The following is a 21,142-nucleotide window of genomic DNA, read 5'->3' as shown; positions in this document are numbered from 1 at the left end:
ACAGAACAGGACAGAAGAAGGCTGATTACCTCCCAAGATGCCCACACCCAGTCGTGAGCTGGGCTGGCAGGAAGGTCTGGCCTGGGCAGCTTCTCCCTGGGCATGGTGGTGGGAGCGGCCACAATTTATTCTGATGCTGTTTTTTCTTTCCTTCTCTCTTTTAAAAAATATAACATTAAAAAAAATTGTGGTGAAATATACATGACATAAAATTTACCATAGTGACCGTGGTTAAGTGCACAGTTCAGTGGCTTTAGGACATTAAATCGTTGTACAGCCATCACCACCATCCATTTCCAGAAATCTTTTCCTCTTGCAAAACTGAAACTCTGTGCCCATGAAACAACTGGGCTGAATTGGGAGGTTGGGATTGACATACATACATTACTATGTATAAAACAGATAACTAATGAGAACCTAGTGTATAGCACAGGGAACTCTACTCAGTGCTCTGTGGTGACCTAGGTGGGAAGGAAATCCAAAAAAGAGGGGATATATGTATATGTATAGCTGATTCATTTTGCTGTACAGTAGAAACTAACACAACATTTTAAAGCAACTATACTCCAATAAAAATTAATTTAAAAAATAAAAAATATAACATTTTAAAAAATTGTGGTCAAATATACATGACATAAAATTTACCATAGTGACTGTTGTTAAGTGCACAGTTCAGTGGCTTTCGGACGTTCAAATCGTTGTATAGCCATCAACACCATCCATCTCCAGAACTCTTTTCATCTTGCAAAACTGAACTCTGTGCCCAGGAAACAACGGGTCCCCATTTCCCCCTTCCCCTCAGTCCCTGGCATCCACAATTCTATGCTCTAGTTACCTCATATAAGTGGAACGATACAGCATTTTTCTTTTTGTGACTGGCTTATTTCACTTAGTGTAATGTCCTCAAGAGTCATTCAATGAATGTCAGAATCTTCTCTCTTTTTTAGAGGCTGAATAAATATTCTATTGTATGAATATACCACGTCTTGTTTATCCGTTCATCCATTGATGGACACTTGGGTTGTTTCCATCTCTTGGCTATTGTGAATAATGCTGCTGTGAACATGGGTGTACAGATATCTCTTTGAGGCCCTGTTGCAATTCTTTTTTTTTTTTTTCTTTTGAACAGAGAACATGCTTTATTGAGGAGTAGATATAGAAAAGCACATTCTACCACATGTGGGGAAGGGTTAGCTTCTGTAAAAGGCCTTTACCCCTTAAGAAAACCCCCAGTGAAGTTGCTTTTGGATAAATTTTAACAGTGACACTGAAACTGGCAGGGAGCTGCCCCTGAACATGCTTAAAATTAGCTCCCCCCAACCCACAGTGAATATAAGTAGTGTACAAAGATGACAAGAGAAAGGCACAAATGACCAGGGCTGGGATTGTGGTGAGGGTTCCACATGAAGACAGCGGTGTTGTAGGAGACCAAGTTGGAAAGGGTGACATGTCATACATCAAAAGCTGCCCCAAGGTAGCAGGTTATAATGGGCTAGAGAGAAATTAGAGGGAGCATCTCTTCCTTCACTTAAACAACACCAAAAGTAGGAGACCAGAGAATGGGGGGATGGTGGTAAATCCCAAAAAAGGAAATGGAGGAGGAGTTCTTGGAAGGGCATAAGCACTTTAGTCCTAGAGGGAGGGTGAGACACTGTTGAAAAGGGAAGCAAACCCTGGCAGTGGTGACCATTCTGCCTTGCTGAGTCATGGGCTGAGACACGGAAGTCATTTTCAGTCACTTCTCCAAGGATGTTCAGACAAAAAGCAAGGTAACTTATGTGGAAGTATAGGTGTGCTATATCAGACTGGTACTGGTGAAAAGGTCTCTGCAGTATAATTAACCAGTTAACATGCAGCATGAAAGGGAGAACTGGAAATTATTTTGGTACCTGCAAACGTAAAGACGGGCAGGGAGTAAAGAGAAGAAAACATTTACTACTGGGCACTTTCTGGTGAGGCAAAAAGTAGTATTCCATTCCCTTCCACCAAGACGTTGCCCACTGCCCACAGGTGAGCTCAAATCCAAATACAGAATCACCACCTCTCAATTCTTTTCTCCATCTCATTCAGATAATGTGCCATAACCGAGACTAATCCCTGCGAGAGTCTTCAAAAGTATTTGGCTCTGGTCAGCCTGATACTGATCAAAAACAGGTCTTTCAGTAAAAATGGAGGAAAAAACTTAAAGTGAGATGAAATCCAAAGGGAAGGGACCCCTCCCAGCACACACACACACTCAGAAGTGTTACCTCTTCCCTGCCCCTCCAAAAACACATGTAAGGAATAACTGGGAAGGTCCTGGTGGCGGTAACCAGAGTTGGTGGCCTGGTGACCGGGCGGCAAGAAGCACTATTACAAAGTTTAGAAGACACGACACGACCTCATGGGGCCAGAAGAGAGAACCAGTGACTGGACAGGTACAGTACCAAAACAGAACACCTTGGGTCAGTGCTACGAGGGGTCTGCACTCAAGTCTAATACAGATCCCATCCAGGCAACCTCACTGAGGCCGAACAACAGTTCCTCAGAACCAGAGTCTGCAGTGTACACGAAGGTCGGAGCCAGGACAGTCCTGAGGGGGATGGCCTTCCTGAAGGATACTGTACTTGCCAATCACAAGAGCAACAGAAATGACAGACAGATCCCTAGAGTACGGATTCCTACTGCTGGGGTTTGCTGGCTCGGAGTAACCGGTCACTTTAAGTGCCCTTCGGAGGGGTCCCTTTTAAACAGCTTGGATCCATGGTTTTATTGGAGTTGGATCTTTTGGCCTCTTTGGCTATCCACTCATCAATCAGGTCCTGTCTCTTCAAAACTAGGTGTTTTCCTTTCCAATATCTGAGCATCTGAAGGGCTTGCAGAATGCTGACAATGTCCACAGGATTCACAGCTGTCTCCTGGCTAATTTCTTTGAGAGAAATCTCTTTGCCTTGGAAGTTATGCAGGTAACGAAGAAGCACTTCTTCCAGTAACTGCGGCAGCTTATGAGCCCCAGACCTGAGAGCGGACGTAATGGGGAGCCAACTTTTTCTTCCACTTTGGAAAGCAAATAACTGAAACCAATGAGCATCTTGCCATAGCCCTGTCTCATGTACTGAGGCATGGTAAGGATACAGGATACATTGTGGTGGAGGAATGACTTCTTTTCCTCGGAAAACTATCCAGTCAGGTGACAATCAGTGTTGTCTGCTTCTGTCATAACATAGAACAGGAAGGGTTCCACATCATAATATAATGTCTTGTGGTCCAGAAAAACCTTGGCCAACAGGCACAGTTTTTGGCAGTAGATTTTGTTTTTCTTGCCATTCGCTTCAAACACAGAGATTGAACCTTTGCATTATATCTCATCTCCGGGTGGGTGTTTCCACACACACTTAGCCATGTGTCAGCAGAGTATTGTCTGGCTCTTCATATATTTTAAACAGAATTCTCACATGTAAAGACATCTCAGTCGTGCATATTCCTTAGGATAGGGAGAATGGTACCAAGTATCAAGCTCATAGCGACAAAAAAGCAATAGCTTTAATCACGTTGCTCCCCTCTGTGATTCGGTCTTGCAGCCTTAACTTCTCCAGACTCTCTGAAGCCCGGGCTTGTGCTCTTCCGAAAAGATTCAAGTCATACTCGCTAGTCAGGTTTTCCAAGAGAGGTTCCCGTATGTTCCCATAGGTCTGCCTGTGTCCCATATATTTCTCTTTCTGTTCTTTGCTCAGCCCAGAATTTCTTTTCTTCCTGAGTTCAGCAACCTTTTCCTTACATCGCAACTGCCTCTCTGTTGGTGCCTGGCGCCTGGTTGCATGCCTGTTGCTGCCATCTTGCCTGTGGGACAGCATCTTTCTTCTCTCTGCTTATCCTGGCTCTGTGCTCTCACCTTGCATTTATCAGCTGAGAGGTTATGATAGAGAGGGCATCCTGATGTAGAGAAATGTCCCTCGTGTTTTCCTGTAAGGTGTCCTAGGGAGTTACAGCCTGGTGTAGGACCGTTCCTACTGAAATTGTAGCTTTCATGGAAGTGGCAGCGCTTGGGGCGATGAGAGAGATCACTGCCCGCGTCTTTCAGGGACATGCCCTTGGCAGTGCTCTCATCGTGAGACACGTTGGGGCTGGAGATGTCTATATCAGACTCAGAAGAAGGGGTATTTCCAGCTGGCGTTCGAGCTGGAGACTCATCATGATCAGCTGTATTTTTAGTTTCTCTATCTGAAAAGTCAACCACTGGCTCACTTTCTGAGGCAGATGAACGAGTCTGCCGAAGCGGGTATTTTTTCGGAGTCACTGGGGTGGGCTGCTGCTGACGACGCGTCACTGTCCTGGTAGAATAAGCAGGGCCCTCGGTGCCGAAAGACTGCACGTTTCCAACAGGACTGGCATCTTGGGAACTCTGGCTTAGCTGGGCTGAGGAGCGGGTGACTTGGGCAGATGGCCGGGATGTGCCATCACTCTCTGAACTGTCTGTGTGCCCGAGATCTGTAGAAAAATCGGAATCTTCGGTTCCATCTGAACTACTGCCTACGTTCCTCTTTCTTTGCGGCGTTGCTGGCGGCTGCGGCCCACCGGTTCCGATTCGGGCAGCGGCGGCAGCAGCAGTAGGAATGGTGGCTCCGGCGGGCTCCGGGGTGGCCTCTGTAGCGTCCCAACCCTGCGGACGATCCCAAGTGCCTCCTGCTTCACAGCGTCTAGAGCCTTCTCCTGTTGCAGTTCTTTTGCACAAGTGGAATTGCTGGATCAAGGGTAATTCTATTTTTAATTTTTTGAGGATTAAATTTAACATCGTTGTATAAAACAATACTTATACACAGTTCAAAATTCAAAAAGTACAAGAAGAAAACCACGAAGAGCAGTTTTTAATGACTTCTCTCTCCAAGCAATCCAGTTCATTTCCAGACAGACAACTACTGTTATGAGGTCCTCAGACATCCCTCTCATCTGGAGGTATTCAATGCATAGACATTGTATTTGCAACTATTTACATGGTGTTTACATTGGGTATCATAAGGAATCTAGAGATGATTTAAAGTATGCAGAAGGACGTGCATAGATTACATGCAAATACTGCACCATCTTATATAACGGGCTTGAGCATCTGTGGATTTTGGTATCCAGTGGAATCCTGGAACCGACTCCCCACAGCTACTGAGGGACAGTTGTATTGCCTAATCATGTTTGCTTTGCCTTTTCTTTTTCCAGAAATATATCCTTCTGTTGTAACTACTAGAGCATGCAGGACCACTTCCTCTCACCCTATCCAGTGGTGACACCATCTTGAGTGTGCTGTACATTTTGCACTCAGGGCACCCACGGAACTCTTAGGGTTCCTTGGACCATACTTTGAAAATACAGATCTAGTCCACCTCTCTCCATTTCAGAAATGAAGAGACTGGAATTTAGGGAGGCGGAGGGGTTTTCTCAGCATCTCAGAGTGATAGCATAGCTGACCTTGGAGCACACTCACATTTCTGACCCCAGCCAGGCCTGTGCTTTGGGCCACACGCACTGAAGCCACATGGTCCTTGGTGGCTCTCAGGGACGGAGGGACATGCTGGAGTTTCATGCTCTTGTGTTTCACAGCTGCACCCAGTGTGACCTCTCAAGCACAGACTCTGAAATCCCTGGCCAACGGTCTGCCTTAAGTTAATATCAGATACCCTGCACCAATTGTAAAAGTCAGACCTCAGAGAAATTGTCTCGTTACCCTCTCGTGTCTTGTATGGGGCGAGAATTGGTCCCTATAACCTGGTAACATGCCCCAGAGGAAGATTATCAGCATTTTCTGGATGCTTCCGGCTGGAATGAGTGCCAAGGACTTGGATGCAAAGAACAAATTCATCTTTCCTCCCTCCAGACGGAGCGTGCGCATTAATCTTAGTTACTGGGCCGGCACACGTCCCTTCCAGCCCCGTTTCCTAGTGAGGACCTGACACCCGGGAGCGCTGCAACACTGAACTCGGCTGCCGTCCCCTGGGAGCTGAGGAGCCGGCCTTCCCAGGGGCCAGCTCAGTGGCCCCCAACAGAACTGAACCGTCCTTCAGCATGGCGCCTGCGCAAGCCAGATGCTCCATCTGCCACGGTCTTGGGGCGGCTGGAGGTGAACTTGCTTGAGTCCGGGCTTCTGGTCTGGGCGAGGGAATGACCCTGAAGGGGAATGGCTGCTGGGCTGAGCCAGCACACTTGTGGAAGTGAGCGGTTTTAGGGTTGGGGTGTAGAAGGTCCACGTGGAAAAGAGTCCTGCCAGATGCCATGGGAGAGTCACAGGACAAAGTGACCAGTCCAAATAGAGGCCCTGGAAACAAGTATCTCAGTCAGGGTTTTGGGAAACAAACAAGCAATAGGGCAGCCACAGTTCAAAGGGAACACAAATAGAGGATTTACATACAAATGTGTGTGCTACCCCGGGGCTGGAAGTGGGGTGCTCGAGACCTTACTCCCTGTGCTGACATATTTCTTTGTTTCTGTACATATGTGTGCCTTACCTGCTAGGGCTACCATAACAAAATACCACCGACGGTGTGGCTTAAACAACAGAAATTAAGTTTCTCACAATTCTGGAGGCGAGAAGTCCCAGATCAAGATCTGGCGGGGTTGGTTTTTGGTGAGAGTTTTTCTCCCTGGCTTGCAGACAAGCCTCCTTCTCGCTGTGTCCTCACATGGCCTTTCTTCAACGTAGTGGGTTAGCCATAAATTTCGTTCGGGTTTTTCTGTAACATCTTACGGAAAACCCGAACAAACTTTTTGGCCAGCCCAATATGAGCACAGAAGGAGGGAGAGAGACATTGCCTTCTCTTCCTCTTCTTATAAGACCACCAGTCCTATCAGGCGAAGACCCCACCTTTATTCTGTCGTTTGACCTTAATTACCTCCTAAATGCCTTATCTCCAACACATTGGGAGTCAGGGCTTCAACATATGAATTTGGGGGTGGTACACAATTCAGTCCATAGCAGTGTGTCAGTTCCTCAAGGGCAGGGTCCAAGTCTGGCCGAGGGGCACTGCCAGCCTGGAACCAGGCCAGGCCCACCCCTTGTGGGTTCACAGGAAAGGTCAGAGGTGATGCAAACCTGCACTTTGCCGCTGCCCTCTGGACACCAATGGGAGGAAGCAAGGGGATTGAAAAAGCATGTCACTTATTACTGTGGGGAGAAACAACGGGCTGTATCGACATTGTGGATTCAATCAGGTAACAAAGATTGGAGCTGATCACGTGCAATCATCCACTGGTTCTATAAATAGTAGCGGAGCCATTATGAAACGTGACCTGTCAGAATCACTTCCCCACATGACAGATGGGTTAAGTGGATGACATTTGCTCAGGACACAGAAGATGTCCAGTGTCATAACCCGACACCAATTACGTTGTCCTGTGGGACTGCGCTTGGTGGCTCCACGCCTCCATCAGAGCAATTAACAGGCTTGCCAGAGGGAAATGATGAGTATATGCTAAGAGATGATTAAGACCATAACCACTACCAGGGCTGGAAGGATGTATGGAGGGGATGGGATTCATGGAATATTGTGGTGAGAACTTGTTATCTTCCAATATTTAAATATCCCTAACTTCTAAGAAACATTGCAGAGCAAGGAGGCTGTATGAAGCAGCACCGTTTCAGATAAAAGAAAAGAGAATATTTCTGCCAAGAGAATGCATCATCATTGTATCATACTTCCATAAGCCGTCATACCAGTTCTGCTGTATCACTTTTATAATACGATGCTGATGCTGTTGGCCTCACTTAGATCTCGTACTCCCTTAACTATTCGGTGTGCACACCCCCCAGCCTCTGTATGTTTTGATCCTAGCAGCTCACACCTACTGTTTTTTAGAAGACTGCCCTTGGACTACTGCAGCTGCTTCACCCATGCGTGCAGAGAACTCGAAATGCCTAGAAGTTTACATCAAGGACTCTTACCCTACCCAGATTGCACAAGATGCTAAAATTAGGAGATTCACTATCAGGAAAGCGTGTTCTGAACAGAAGGCCAAGGGTGGGACTGGACAACCTTTTGCTAATGCCGAAGAGATTAGATGTGCCACTCAGCCATCTCAGCAGAAACCAGGAATAGAAATGAGATTATCCAGAAAAGGTCTTTGGAGGACTCTCTTATCTAATGGAGTGAATCCCTGGGACATGCATTGGTAATATACAAAGGGTTTGAGAATGTTACATTAGAAATGCTGCTGGCTGGAACCGAAAGGGACAGAGACAAGATAAAACGAAGGAAGGCTGTTGGACTCTAAAATTTCTACAGGCAGGAACAGGATGATAAAACTAGTCAGCTACAAAGTGTTCTACTCTTCAAGACAATGGAATAATGACTCTGAGAAGAAGAGCTTTGTCTCAGAGTGCAGAGCTGTGTGGATCCTTGAGTCACAGATTATTCCCAGACCTTGAAAACTAATGAAGATTTCCCGGTTGGATTTTGAAATTGCTTGGGACTGGTGACTCCTTTCTTCCTTCCATTTTTTTTCCTCCTTTAAAATGGGAATGTGTGTAACTGTTATCCTATGCCTGTCTCACCACTGTATTTTTGGAGCAGATAACTTGACTTCTACCTCCACAGATGGAATTTTGCCCCAGGCTGGATCATATGCAGAGTTTTACCCATACTTAATTTAGATAATTTAGGTTTGGAGTTGATAATTTTGGACTTTGAGTTGATGCTATAATGGGTTGAGAATTTTGGGGATGTCAGAATGGGGTGAATGTATATAGGATAGATATGAATCTTTGGAAGCCAGAGAGTGGATTTCAGTAGATTGAATAATACCTCCTCAAGAAGTCCACAACTGAACCTTTGGAATCTGTGAATGTTATCTTATATGGCAAAAAGAACTTTGCAGATGTCATTAAGTTAAAGATCTTAACATGGCGAGATTATCTTGGGTTCTCTGGCTGAGTCCTAAATGTAATCACAAGTGTCCTAGAAGAGTAATTATAGAGGGAGATTTTTGGCTACAGTGGAGGAGGAAGTGTGACCACAGAAGCAGAGACTGGAATGATGATGCCAGAAGCCAAGGAATTCTGGAAGCCTCTCTAAGTGAAAGAGGCAGGGAATGAATTCTCCCCTGGAGCCTTCCATAGGAACCAGCCCAGCTGACACCTTGATTTTAGCCCCTTAAGACTCATTTTGGATTTCTGACCTCCAGAACTGTAACAGAATATATTTCTGTTGTTTTAAGCCGCTAAGCTTGTGGTCATTTGTTACATAGGCAACAGGAAGTCACTGTAGAGGTTTAAGATAAAGGCATTTCTGTACACAATCCTTTTGATTCTTACATTCGATCTATAAAAGACATGCTCTATTTCCCCAGGTTTGGAGAAATGGAAACAAATCAATCAAAGGTACACAAGAACATGATGTCTACTTACTAGAGGAGGAGTGACTCACTGGCAGGCTGTCAGAAAAACGCACCTTAAAAGGGAACTGAAAACCAAAATGAAGGTGGAACAAGAGCACACCAGCTTTGGGCACTGATGCAAGTCAGACAAAGGCAGCCATATAGTTGGGGAAAGAGAGGGGAAAGAAATTGCACAAAGATATGGAGAGGACTTCCCTGGTGGTGCAGTGGTTGAGAATCTGCCTGCCAATGCAGGGGACAAGGGTTCGAGCCCTGGTCCGGGAGGATCCCACATGCCACGGAGCCACTAAGCCTGTGCGCCACAACTACTAAGCCTGCGCTCTAGAGCCCACGAACCACAGCTACTGAAGCCCGTGTGCCTAGAGCCCGTGCTCCGCAACAAGAGAAGCCACCGCAATGAGAAGCCTGCACACTGCAATGAAGAGTAGCCCCCGCTCGCTGCAACTAGAGAAAGCCCGCGCACAGCAATGAAGACCCAATGCAGCCAAAAATAAATAAAAGTAAAAAAAAAAAAAAAAAGATACGGAGAGTTTCATCAGGGGTCTTGCTGAGGCTGTAACATCAAGAACTGAGGCAGGGAGCATGGTGCAGTGGGAGCTGTAGATCTTGCCCTTCCCACCCTGCTGATCCTTCAGGCATGGCAGTCACAGCAACAAGAGAAGCCAGAGCAAGCGCATCAGTAGAGACCCTGAGAGGCAATGAGCGGAGAACAGGGGCAAGGCTGTTCTCGTCCTTACACTAAAAGATCCATTATTTGTGGTAAACTTAGTGACCTTCTCTTCCTTATAGAATCACTCTCAAATAGAAAACACCTGAAAAAAATCATCTTCATTTCTGGAAGGCAGTGTGCTGAATAATGCCAGGAATGGCACTAGCTTTCTACTGGTTACGAGGAGCGTGTTAAAAAAAAAGATAATGCTACATTGTTATGGTGTATATATATATATATATAGTGTATATATATAATGCTCTATAAGGTGGTGTGACAGCACGGGAAAACTCAGACTCTGGACACATGGATGTGGGTTCGAATTCTGACTTCACTGTTTACTAGTGGAGGATCTTGAAAAAGTTACCCCCATTAAGACTCAACCTCCTTGCCTATAAAATAGGGCTAACTATGCCTATCTCATGGGGTTGGCATGTGGATCAAATGCAAGAATGGTCCTTTTCTGGCCCAGATCTTTCCCGTTCTCCCATGAGTGCAGGGACAAAACACACTTGGAAAGCTTGACACTACTCTTGGTCTGCTGAGAGCCTGCTCTCTGATTTTTTTACCTCCTTTGATAAGCTTACTTTCAGACTCCCCTCTGTTTGTCCGCAGACCGTGTTCCCAAGTCACCTGCTTGGTTCATGGGTTCAGTGTGCATACGGGGATGTGGAGTTGAGTCACCCAGACCCTCTTGGTCTCAGTCTGGCCTGCAGGTCTCTCTGCTCTTCCCCACAGTTCAGAACATCCTTCTGGTACCCTCCCTGTGCTGACTCCTGCTTGTGCTTTCCACTGAAAAGCAGATGATGACTACACAGCTACCCTCCACACCTGGCCTGTGACTTCTCAGGCCTCTGGGAAGAGCATGTCATATCCTGTCCATGACCTGCTCCTGTCATTTGCCTCAGACTTTTTCAAACTTCCAGGAAACAGGAAATATCTCAGAAGTAAGGGAAAACAGAAATGAATATGATTGCTCAAACAATAAGTATCATGGCATACCTAGGAGTTAAATTACACTTGGAACAGGAATTTCAGGAGGAGAGAAAAGAATAGAGACTTACACCTACATTTTTCTTGGTGACCTCTGACTTTCAAAGATAGTGGGGAAGAAAAAAAGCTATGAGGTTATAAAGAGAGAGAGAAAAGTAGGCTATTCACAGAGCGTAAGAAAATAATGTCAATAGACTGGCATCAGATTCTCCTCTATAACACTAACTACTTGAGAACAGGGAACAATATCTTTAGGATTTTGAAGGGGAAGAGTAAAAACAAAGAATTCTGTATAAAATAATGCTATTCAGCTGTGAGAGCAACAGAAAGACATCTTCAGATATTAATGGATTTGAAGTACCCATCTCATGCATACAAGTCCTCCATCCTTCCAGCCAAAAAAAACTTGCTTGAAGAGGTACCCCTTTCAATTAATGAATATTGATATAAATGAATAAATTTATTCATACCAATAAATAAATCAAAGTGAAAGATTCAAGGGAGAGGAAGACATGCAGAGAATAATAAAACCAATAAAAGAATCTATAGTGTAAATAATTATAATAAATATAGGTATAAAACAATGTAAATGTTAAAAAAAGTATTTTAAAAATAAAAGTTACATAACATAAAGACTTTATAAAAATAATCTGTATCTAAAATTCCACATTATTTCAATAAAAATTAAGGGAGGGAAGGGGGAAGGAAATCAGAATATAATAAATTTTTAATATTATTTGGGTAATGTAAATATTTTAATAACTTTAATTAATTCAATAATTTAATGCCAGTTCTATTTTAATGTTGATAGAGTAGTGTAGGTTAAGACATGTGTTTGAATATTTAAAGATAAAACTAGGAGAATGACAAAAAATAATTGAATAATATAATTGGTAAACTGAAGAGACATTTTTATTGCCTGTAGGGAATATACATTATTTTCAAATGTTCATGGAACATTTACAAAAATTGATTTAGTGTCGATTTACAACGAAAACACCCACACATTTTAAAAAGTAGAAATTTTACAGGCTGTATTTTCCGACCACAAAGGATTAAACAAACTAACAAACCAACAAAATATTTGATTTAAATAACGTTAAAAAATAATTATTGAGTTAATGAGAAAATTAAACTGCAATTACAGAATATTTAGAAAATCACTCTAATGAGAATACTACATATTAGAAGTTAGGGGGTGAGGTGAGTGACAGCTGTTTACTACACTCAGGGCCAAAATCATAGCTTTCATGATTAAACAAAAAGAATTAAACAAAGGGAAAGAAGAAATCAACTGAGACAGTTAAAAAAACAGCATCAAAGAAATCTGGAAGATTAAATTAGTAAAATTAAAAGCAGAAATTAACAATTCACAAAACAGAGCACCAATAGAATTAAAAATAAACCACAGAGAAAGGTCTTTGTATAGTTTGAACCTGGGCAAACCTCTGGCAAGGCTAATCTAGAAAAAAAGAGAAAAGGCAAATATACACCTTTAGGAATGAGAAAGAGGCTATAACCATAGACACTAAGGAGATTAAAAATATAAAGAGGCAGTGCTGTGTAAAACTCCACCAATACATTTGAAAAATTCAATGATATGGATGTTTTCTAGAATGTAAATGGTCAAAATGAACTAAAAATATGCAGTATTGGAAAACAAAATTAAACAATCTCCGTGAGAGGTTTGTCAAGAGCCGCTGCTTAGCCCAAGTTGGGCTGGGGTCCAGCAACCAGACCAAGGCCAAGTCCATGAAGCTGCCTAAAGTCCTCCAGTGCATCATGGCCTCCCTGGAGCTTCCCTTGGACTGGGGAGACACCCTTCCTTGTTCTGAGAACTGGGGACAGCCTGGTGGCCACCACTAGGCTTCCTCTCCTCTTATACATCTGTGCTCCTCTTTGCCACTTTGGGATTACAAAACAACAGGAACACATTTCTTGTTAATAGTTGTACTGAACAGCTCAAGCTCCAAAGTCACCAACTTTGAATATGTTTCCTGGGACTAAGAAGTCCCCAAGGTGCTTACGTATGACCAAAGGGCCAGTTTGCTCATGCCTTCCAGGTGGAGCGCCCCCTTGAGGCCAAGGGATGCCACATCACCTCGGGAAGCTGGTGGACAACTAGGAAGCTTACTTTATAGCGTAGGTGGTTCTTCCAGGTGTGGGCTGTTCCAGCCTTCCAAAGTGCTCTGTCAGGAGACCCCACGTCCCAGCTCCTTAGATTCGCTCCCATGCATGAGCCACATTCCTGGGACTCTAGTCAGCCTCCAGGACGGCTGGATTGTGACCCATCCCAGGATCCACAGCCTCAGGGATTCAAACCATTCCTCTCTCAAGAGACACCAACTCCAAGCCTAATGCTTTTATCCTCACGATGATTTCATTTCAGAGGCTTCGTTGCTCTTTCCTCCCTCTGGATATTGTTTAGGCAAATCGTGAGCTACTGAAGCAGATTTCTGGAACTTGAATCTTGGGGGCAAAGGGGTAGAGTCTCAATCAGTTTCCATTCACGAGGCTCCCAGGCTCCTCATGCAAATATGCCCGCCTCCCCCGGCATCTCTCTAGGTCTGCTCATCAGCAGTTTATTTCCCAGAAAGAAATGTTAAATTTCCATCTCTTTGAATATCCTGCTACACAGAACCAACATGACATTTTAAAATGTCTGTCCTTACCTCATCTTGCGTTAGAAAACTTTGAACACTGTCTTCCTGTTTGCTAGGGCTGGGGCTCCATGAAAGTGCACGGAGCATATGTTTTCTGTCTCTACTTGTGTTAAACATATGGCAAAAGGGAACACTTTCTGTTGATAGTATTTCCCCCAAGTTAATGCAAATCCCCTCTGCAGAGCTCCACAAATTGCTTTCCTGGGTTTGAAGGGTAAACTGGCAAGAGCCCAAAGTTTTGCAAACTGGGAAGAGATGTTTCTTTTCTAAGGAACATAATTCATTTCCAGCCATGAATTGAGATGTTCACATTTCCTTCTTACAAATTTTACAAGTGTTATCTAGCAGCAGGTGGGCCAAGAAGCTGACGTTTCCTTTGCTGCAATTTTCAAAAGTAATTTGAGCCTTGTTTTGGATAATCAGTCTTTCAATATAGAATCAGAAGTGATGACCTTGGACAGCATCCAATCCAGTGCCATTATTTTGAGACTGTAGCTCAGAAAGGGCAAATGATGTGATCAAGGATCCCTTTATGGGACAAGCACTCTTGAATGCTGATTGCTGAGGAGGGCAGTGACTTGACACTATCCATGATCTCCAACAAAAATCTCTGGTTTCCTTGAATTCCTTCCAATGGCAGAAGGTAGGCTCTAGTGCAAGGACATGAGAGGAAAAATTCATCTTGTGTTTTTCGTCTGCGCCACTTATAAGCAGGGCCTCTGTCCTCCTGTGGACTGCATAGTAACATAGCTCTAAAAAGAAACATCTAGGAAACTGAGACAAGACTGCCAAAGATGAGGGCTGGTGGAGATCCAAGCAAGGGGTTGGAATCCTATTTCAATGATTATGGTGTTGGCTATTAGTTTCTGGTCAATAACTTCCACCGAGTTAAGGATGTTTTATTCCTAGCTTGGACAAAGTACTTAAATTCTCTAAGTTTTAGTTCCCTTATATAGAGAAAAGGGGATGATAATGACACCGGCCTCATAGGATTGTTATGAGGATTAAATAAAACATGGGAAATTCTCAGCACATAGTAAATGCTTAATAAATGCTAGCTGTTCTTATTGATTCTAGTATTCTAATGATTTTCAGGATCTTTTGAGATGAACGTGGATTTTTTCACTGTCTATGAAAAAATATCTTAATGTTGAACCAAATTTATATCCTGGAATAAATTCTACTCTGTACACCATTTTTAAAACACTGCTGGATTCAAACGTTAATGTTTTATCTAGGGTTATTACAACCATTACTAAGTGAAATGGATCTATTGATTTTTTGGTGTGCTATTCTGTTAGATTTTTGTATCAAGGTTGTGCTAATTTCTAAGCACAAGAGGAAGATTTCTGTATAATTCTGCATATCTAATAGTTTAGGAAGAGGAATTATCTGTTCCTTAGTGGTTTTTAAAACTCAGCCTGTGCCTGGGGTCTTTTTTGGAAATGAATGATGAACAACACTTTGATTTTTTAATGGATGCCAGTGTATTTAGATTTTCTACCTCTTCTTATAGCAATTTGGTAAACATAATTTTTTGGAGGAGGAAATTGTCTATATTATGTAAATATTTAACTTTAGTGACATAAAATCGTATATGGTATTCTCCTATTACTTTTTTTGGTCATTCTTGGCCGTAGTTATTTGCTTATTTCTCTCTGCATATATTATTCAGTTGTGCTTACTCTTGGTCAGACTTTACAAAGTTTCTCCATTTTGATGGGATTTTAAAATTATTGATGTTCACTAATCATTAGAGAAATGCAAATCAAAACTACAATGAGGTGTCACCTCACACCGGTCAGAATGGCCATCATCAAAAAATCTACAAACAATAAATGCTGGAGAGGGTGTGGAGAAAAGGGAACCCTCTTGCACTGTTGGTGGGAATGTAAATTGATACAGCCACTATGGAGAACAGTATGGAGGTTCCTCAAAAAGCTAAAAATAGAACTACCATACAACCCAGCAATCCCACTACTGGGCATATACCCTGAGAAAACCATAATTCAAAAAGAGACATGTACCACAATGTTCATTGCAGCACTATTTACAATAGCCAGGACATGGAAGCAACCTAAGTGTCCATCGACAGATGAATGGATAAAGAAGATGTGGCACATATATACAATGGAATATTACTCAGCCATAAAAAGAAACAAAACTGAGTTATATATATTGAGGTGGATGGACCTAGAGACTGTCATACAGAATGAAGTAAGTCAGAGAGAAAAACAAATACCATATGCTAACACATATATATGGAATCTAAAAAAAAAAAGGTTCTGAAGAACCTAGGGGCAGGACAGGAATAAAGATGCAGACATAGAGAATGGACTTGAGGACACGGGGAGGGGGAAGGGTAAGCTGGGATGAAGTGAGAGAGTGGCATGGACATATATACACTACCAACTGTAAAATAGATAGCTAGTGGGAAGCAGCCGCATAGCACAGGGAGATCAGCTCGGTGCTTTGTGACCACCTAGAGGGGTGGGATAGGGAGGGTGGGAGGGAGATGCAAGAGGGAGGAGATATGGGGATGTATGTATATGTATAGCTTTGTTATACAGCAGAAAATAACACACCATTGCAAAGCAATTATACTCCAATAAAGATGTTAAAAAAATTATTGATGTTATAGATCAATTCTACGCTCTTCTCTTGCTTTCCAATGAATTGTTTTCTCATTACCTTTTTTCTCAATAGTATCTATTACCATTTTTTTCTGCCAGTATTTTATTTGAAAGAGCTAAACATGCAGAAAGTTAGAGAGAATATGGAGAATATCTATATATTTACTATCCAGTTTTAACCAATATTTATGTTTTGGCTTGTCTCCTTTTTCAAAATAAATAAAACACCAGAGATGTAGTGGAAACCAACTATGTATTCTAACTAGAGCCCACATGCCATTTTCCTTCATAGATGTGAATACTATCCTGAAGTTGTTGTGAATCATTCCTATGCATATTTTTATATTTTTACTATATAAGTATGTATTCATACACAACATTGAGTACTATTTCCTCTGTTTTTAAAACTTTAAATGCAGGCTGTTATGAAGTCTGCATCACCCTGCTGCTTGCTTTTTCTTTCAACATGATGACTTTTGAGAATTTTTCCCATGCTAAAAATACACGCTAGTTCATACATTTTCTCTGCTGCATAGAATTCTGTGGTTGGACCAAGATTTGTTCATTTCTTCTCCAAATAATGAACATTTATATGATTTCAAAGTTTTAATAATGAAAACAATGTTTCAGTGAACGTTCTTATGCATATACACTTGGGCCGGGTTTTTTCTATGGTGTGTTAACTGGACTGGAATCCCTGAGTCCTATAATAAGCCTTTCTCTAACTTTCTTGCATATTGCCAAGTTTTCCTCCAAAGTGGTTGTTCCAATCCACACTTTCTCCAGCAGTCCTTAGAAGCTCCTGCTTCACATCGTTGGCAAGACTTGGTATTGTTAGACTTGAACTACCGCCATTCCGGTGGTGTGAATGGTATCTCACTGTGGATTGAATTTGCTTTCCCCTGATTTCTAATGATGTTGAGTATATTTTCATAACTTTATTGGGCAATTCGTTTTTCTCTTCTTGAATTGATGGGTTACTTTTCTTTCTCTCTTTTTTTTTTAACATCTTTATTGGAGTATAATTGCTTTACAATGGTGTGTTAGTTTCTGCTTTATAACCAAGTGAATTAGCTATACATATGCATATATCCCCATATCTCCACCCTCTTGCGTCTCCCTCCCACACCCCCATCCCACCCCTCTAGGTGGTCACAAAGCAATGAGCTGATCTCCCTGTGCTATGCGGCTGCTTCCCACTAGCTATCTATTTTACATTTGGTAGTATATATAAGTCCATGCCACTCTCTCACTTCGTCCCAGCTTACCCTTCCCCCTCCCCATGTCCCCAAGTCCATTCTCTACGTCTGCGTCTTTCTTCCTGTTCTGCCCCTAGGTTCTTCATAAACTTTTTTTTTTTTTTTTTTAGATTCCATATATATGTGTTAGCATACGGTATTTGTTTTTCTCTTTCTGACTTACTTCACTCTGTATGACAGACCCTATTCCATCCACCTCACTACAAATAACTCAGTTTTGTTTCTTTTTATGGCTGAGTAATATTCCATTGTATATATGTGCCACATCTTCTTTATCCATTCATCTGTCGATGGACACTTAGGTTGCTTCCATATCCTGGCTATTGTAAATAGTGCTGCAATGAACATTACGGTAAATGACTCTTTTTGAATTATGGTTTTCTCAGGGTATATGCCCAGTAGTGGGATTGCTGGGTTGTATGGTAGTTCTATTTTTAGCTTTTTGAGGAACCTCCATACTATTCTCCATAGTGGCTGTATCAATTTACATTCCCACCAACAGTGCAAGAGGGTTCCCTTTTCTCCACACCCTCTCCAGCATTTATTGTTTGTAGATTTTTTGATGATGGCCATTCTGACCAGTGTGAGGTGATACCTCATTGTAGTTTTGATTTGCATTTCTCTAATGATTAGTGATGTTGAGCATTCTTTCATGTGTTTGTTAGCTCTCTGTATATCTTCTTTGGAGAAATGTCTATTTAGGTCTTCTGCCCATTTTTGGATTGGGTTGTTTGTTTTTTTGATATTGAGCTGCATGAACTGCTTGTATATTTTGGAGATTAATCCTTTGTCAGTTGCTTCGTTTGCAAATATTTTCTCCCATTCTGAGGGTTGTCTTTTTGTCTTGTTTATGGTTTTCTTTGCTGTGCAAAAGCTTTTAAGTTTCATTCGGTCCCATTTGTTTATTTTTGTTTTTATTTCCATTTCTCTAGGAGGTGGGTCAAAAAGGATCTTGCTGTGATTTATGTCATAGAGTGTTCTGCCTATGTTTTCCTCTGTTTGATGGTGTATGGCCTTATATTTAGGTCTTTAATCCATTTTGAGTTTATTTTTGTGTATGGTGTTAGGAGTGTTCTAATTTCATTCTTTTACATGTAGCTGTCCAGTTTTCCCAGCACCACTTAATGAAGAGGCTGTCTTTTCTCCATTGTATATTCTTGCCTCCTTTATCAAAGATAAGGTGACCCTATGTGCGTGGGTTTATCTCTGGGCTTTCTATCCTGTTCCATTGATCTATATTTCTGTTTTTGTGCCAGTACCATACTGTCTTGATTACTGTAGCTTTGTAGTAGTCTGAAGTCAGGGAGCCTGATTCCTCCAGCTCCGTTTTTCTTTCTCAAGATTACTTTGGCTATTCGGGGTCTTTTGTGTTTCCATACACATTGTGAAATTTTTTGTTCTAGTTCTGTGAAAAATGCCATTGGTAGTTTGATAGGGATTGCATTGAATCTGTAGATTGCTTTGGATAGTATAGTCATTTTCACAATGTTGATTCTTCCAACCCAAGAACATGCTATATCTCTCCATCTGTTTGTATCATCTTTAATTTCTTTCATCAGTATCATAGTTTTCTGCATACAGGTCTTTTGTCTCCTTAGGTAGGTTTATTCCTAGGTATACTTTTCTTTTTCTTGTTTGTTTCTTCATTTTATTTTATTATTATTTATTTATTCATTCATTCATTCATTTATGGCCATGCCGCACGGCATGAAGGATCCTAGTTCCCCAACCAGGGATCGAACCTATGCCCCCTGCGTTAGAAGCACAGAGTTTTAACCACTGGACAGCCAGGGAAGTCCCTGTTTCTTCATTTTAGATATTTCTTCATTGGTCCTGTGCTTTGCAAAATTTTCCCTCAGTCTGTGGCTTGTCTTTTAACTTTGTTCATAGAATCTATTTTTACTTGTTCAAATTGTTTTAAAGTTTAATATAGTCAGCCTCATTCATCTTTTCCTTTATAATTTATTCTTTCTGTGACTTCTTAAATCCTTTCCTATCCTGATGTCTTTGATGTATTCTCCTATATATATTTTCTAGAATTTTGACATTCTATTTTTCTTACTTAGGTTTACCATCCATCTGAAATTGATTTTCATGTTATCTGACATGGAGGTGCACAGTTGTGTCTCCCCATACGGATAGACAATCATCTCATCCCCATCTATTGTCTAGTCTGTCCTTTCCCCAGTGATTTGTAATGCAACCTCAAGTTTCCATCTACACAGGAGTCCACTTCTTGGCTCGCTATCTATTTTAAATTTGTTTACTGTCTCTCCCTGTGCCAATACGATGCTGTCTGAAACTATGTTACAATGACTTTATAGTACAGCTTGATATGTGCTAGTCCAAGTCCTCCACTTTCTAATTTTACTCAAGAGTACCTTGGCCCCTCAAATATGTTAGAATCATTTTGTTGGGATGTTGATTGGAATTGTGCTGAATTCATAAATTAATTAGTAATGAATTGCCATCTCTATGATATGGAGTCTTTGACTCATGACAAAAGTATTCAGGCTTTCATTCATGTTCATTAATCATGTTTTATCATTTTCTCCATGAGAAAATGCACATTTTCTGCTTATTTCTGAGTACCTAATACATATGTTTATATTTTTCTTTGAAATAATTGGGGGAAATTGAACATTGATTAAATATTGTATGATATTAAAGAGTTAGGGTTAATTTTTGTTGGTTATGATAGAGGTATTGTGGTTATGACTACTTAATATAATTTCTTAAGCATATTTGTTACACACACACACACACACACACACACACGTATCCTGCTCCCCAGAAGAAATCACATTCTGATATCACCATAGATTAGTTTTATCTGTTTATAAACTTCCTATAAATGAAATGAAGTGTGTACTCTTTTGTGTCTGGCTTCTTTCACTCCAATTATGGTCTATGATTTTTAAACCATATTTCTGCATCTATCAATAGATCTTTTTTATTGCTGTGAAGTATTCCACTGTGTGACCATGGCACAATTTATTTTTTCACTCTACAGCTGTTGGCCATTTGGGTTATTTCCAGCTTGTGCCTATTATGAATTGTGCTGCTAAGAAATATTTGGACTTCTTTGTTTATCTTTTGGTGAATACATGTACCCATTTCTATTGGTTGTATTCCTTGAAGTCAGGTTGCTGGACCATATAGTAGTTGTATGTTCAACTTCTGCAGATATGGCCAAAGTGTTTTCTAAGGTAGACGTACACATTTACATTCCTTCCAGCAATTCCAGTCCCTCCACATCCTCATCAGCATTTGGTATTTTTAGACTTTTAAATTTCAGCCATTCTGTTGGGTATAGTGTGGGTTTTATTTGCATTTCCCTAATGTGAAATGAGTTTTTTTTTCTTTTCTTTTTAGCTATTTGGCTATCCTCCTCTGTGAAATGCCTATTTAAATCTTTTGAGCATTTACTTATTGGGCTATTTGTCTTTTTCTTTTTGATTTGTAGGCATGACATATATACTAGATAAGAATCTTCTTTTGGATATGTATATTGCAGATATCTTCTCTCAG

At 41.5% G+C, this 21,142-nt stretch overlaps 1 protein-coding gene and 1 pseudogene across 2 annotated transcripts in view; both read right to left on the bottom strand.

Moving 5' to 3' along the window:
- Positions 1 to 21,142, bottom strand: part of CTXND1 (cortexin domain containing 1) — a 58,258-nt gene that overhangs the window by 5,556 nt on the left and 31,560 nt on the right. The window lies entirely within an intron of this gene.
- LOC309626997 (histone acetyltransferase KAT7 pseudogene) lies at positions 2 to 15,225 on the bottom strand (annotated as a pseudogene). Its single transcript has one exon. The product of its transcript is annotated as a histone acetyltransferase KAT7 pseudogene (transcript).

The sequence above is a fragment of the Balaenoptera borealis genome (genome assembly GCF_965194805.1).
Source record: "Balaenoptera borealis genome assembly, chromosome: 3".
Taxonomy (NCBI): domain Eukaryota; kingdom Metazoa; phylum Chordata; class Mammalia; order Artiodactyla; family Balaenopteridae; genus Balaenoptera; species Balaenoptera borealis.
Note: the sequence above shows the minus strand (reverse complement) of the source record. Positions and strands in the feature narration are given on the sequence as shown.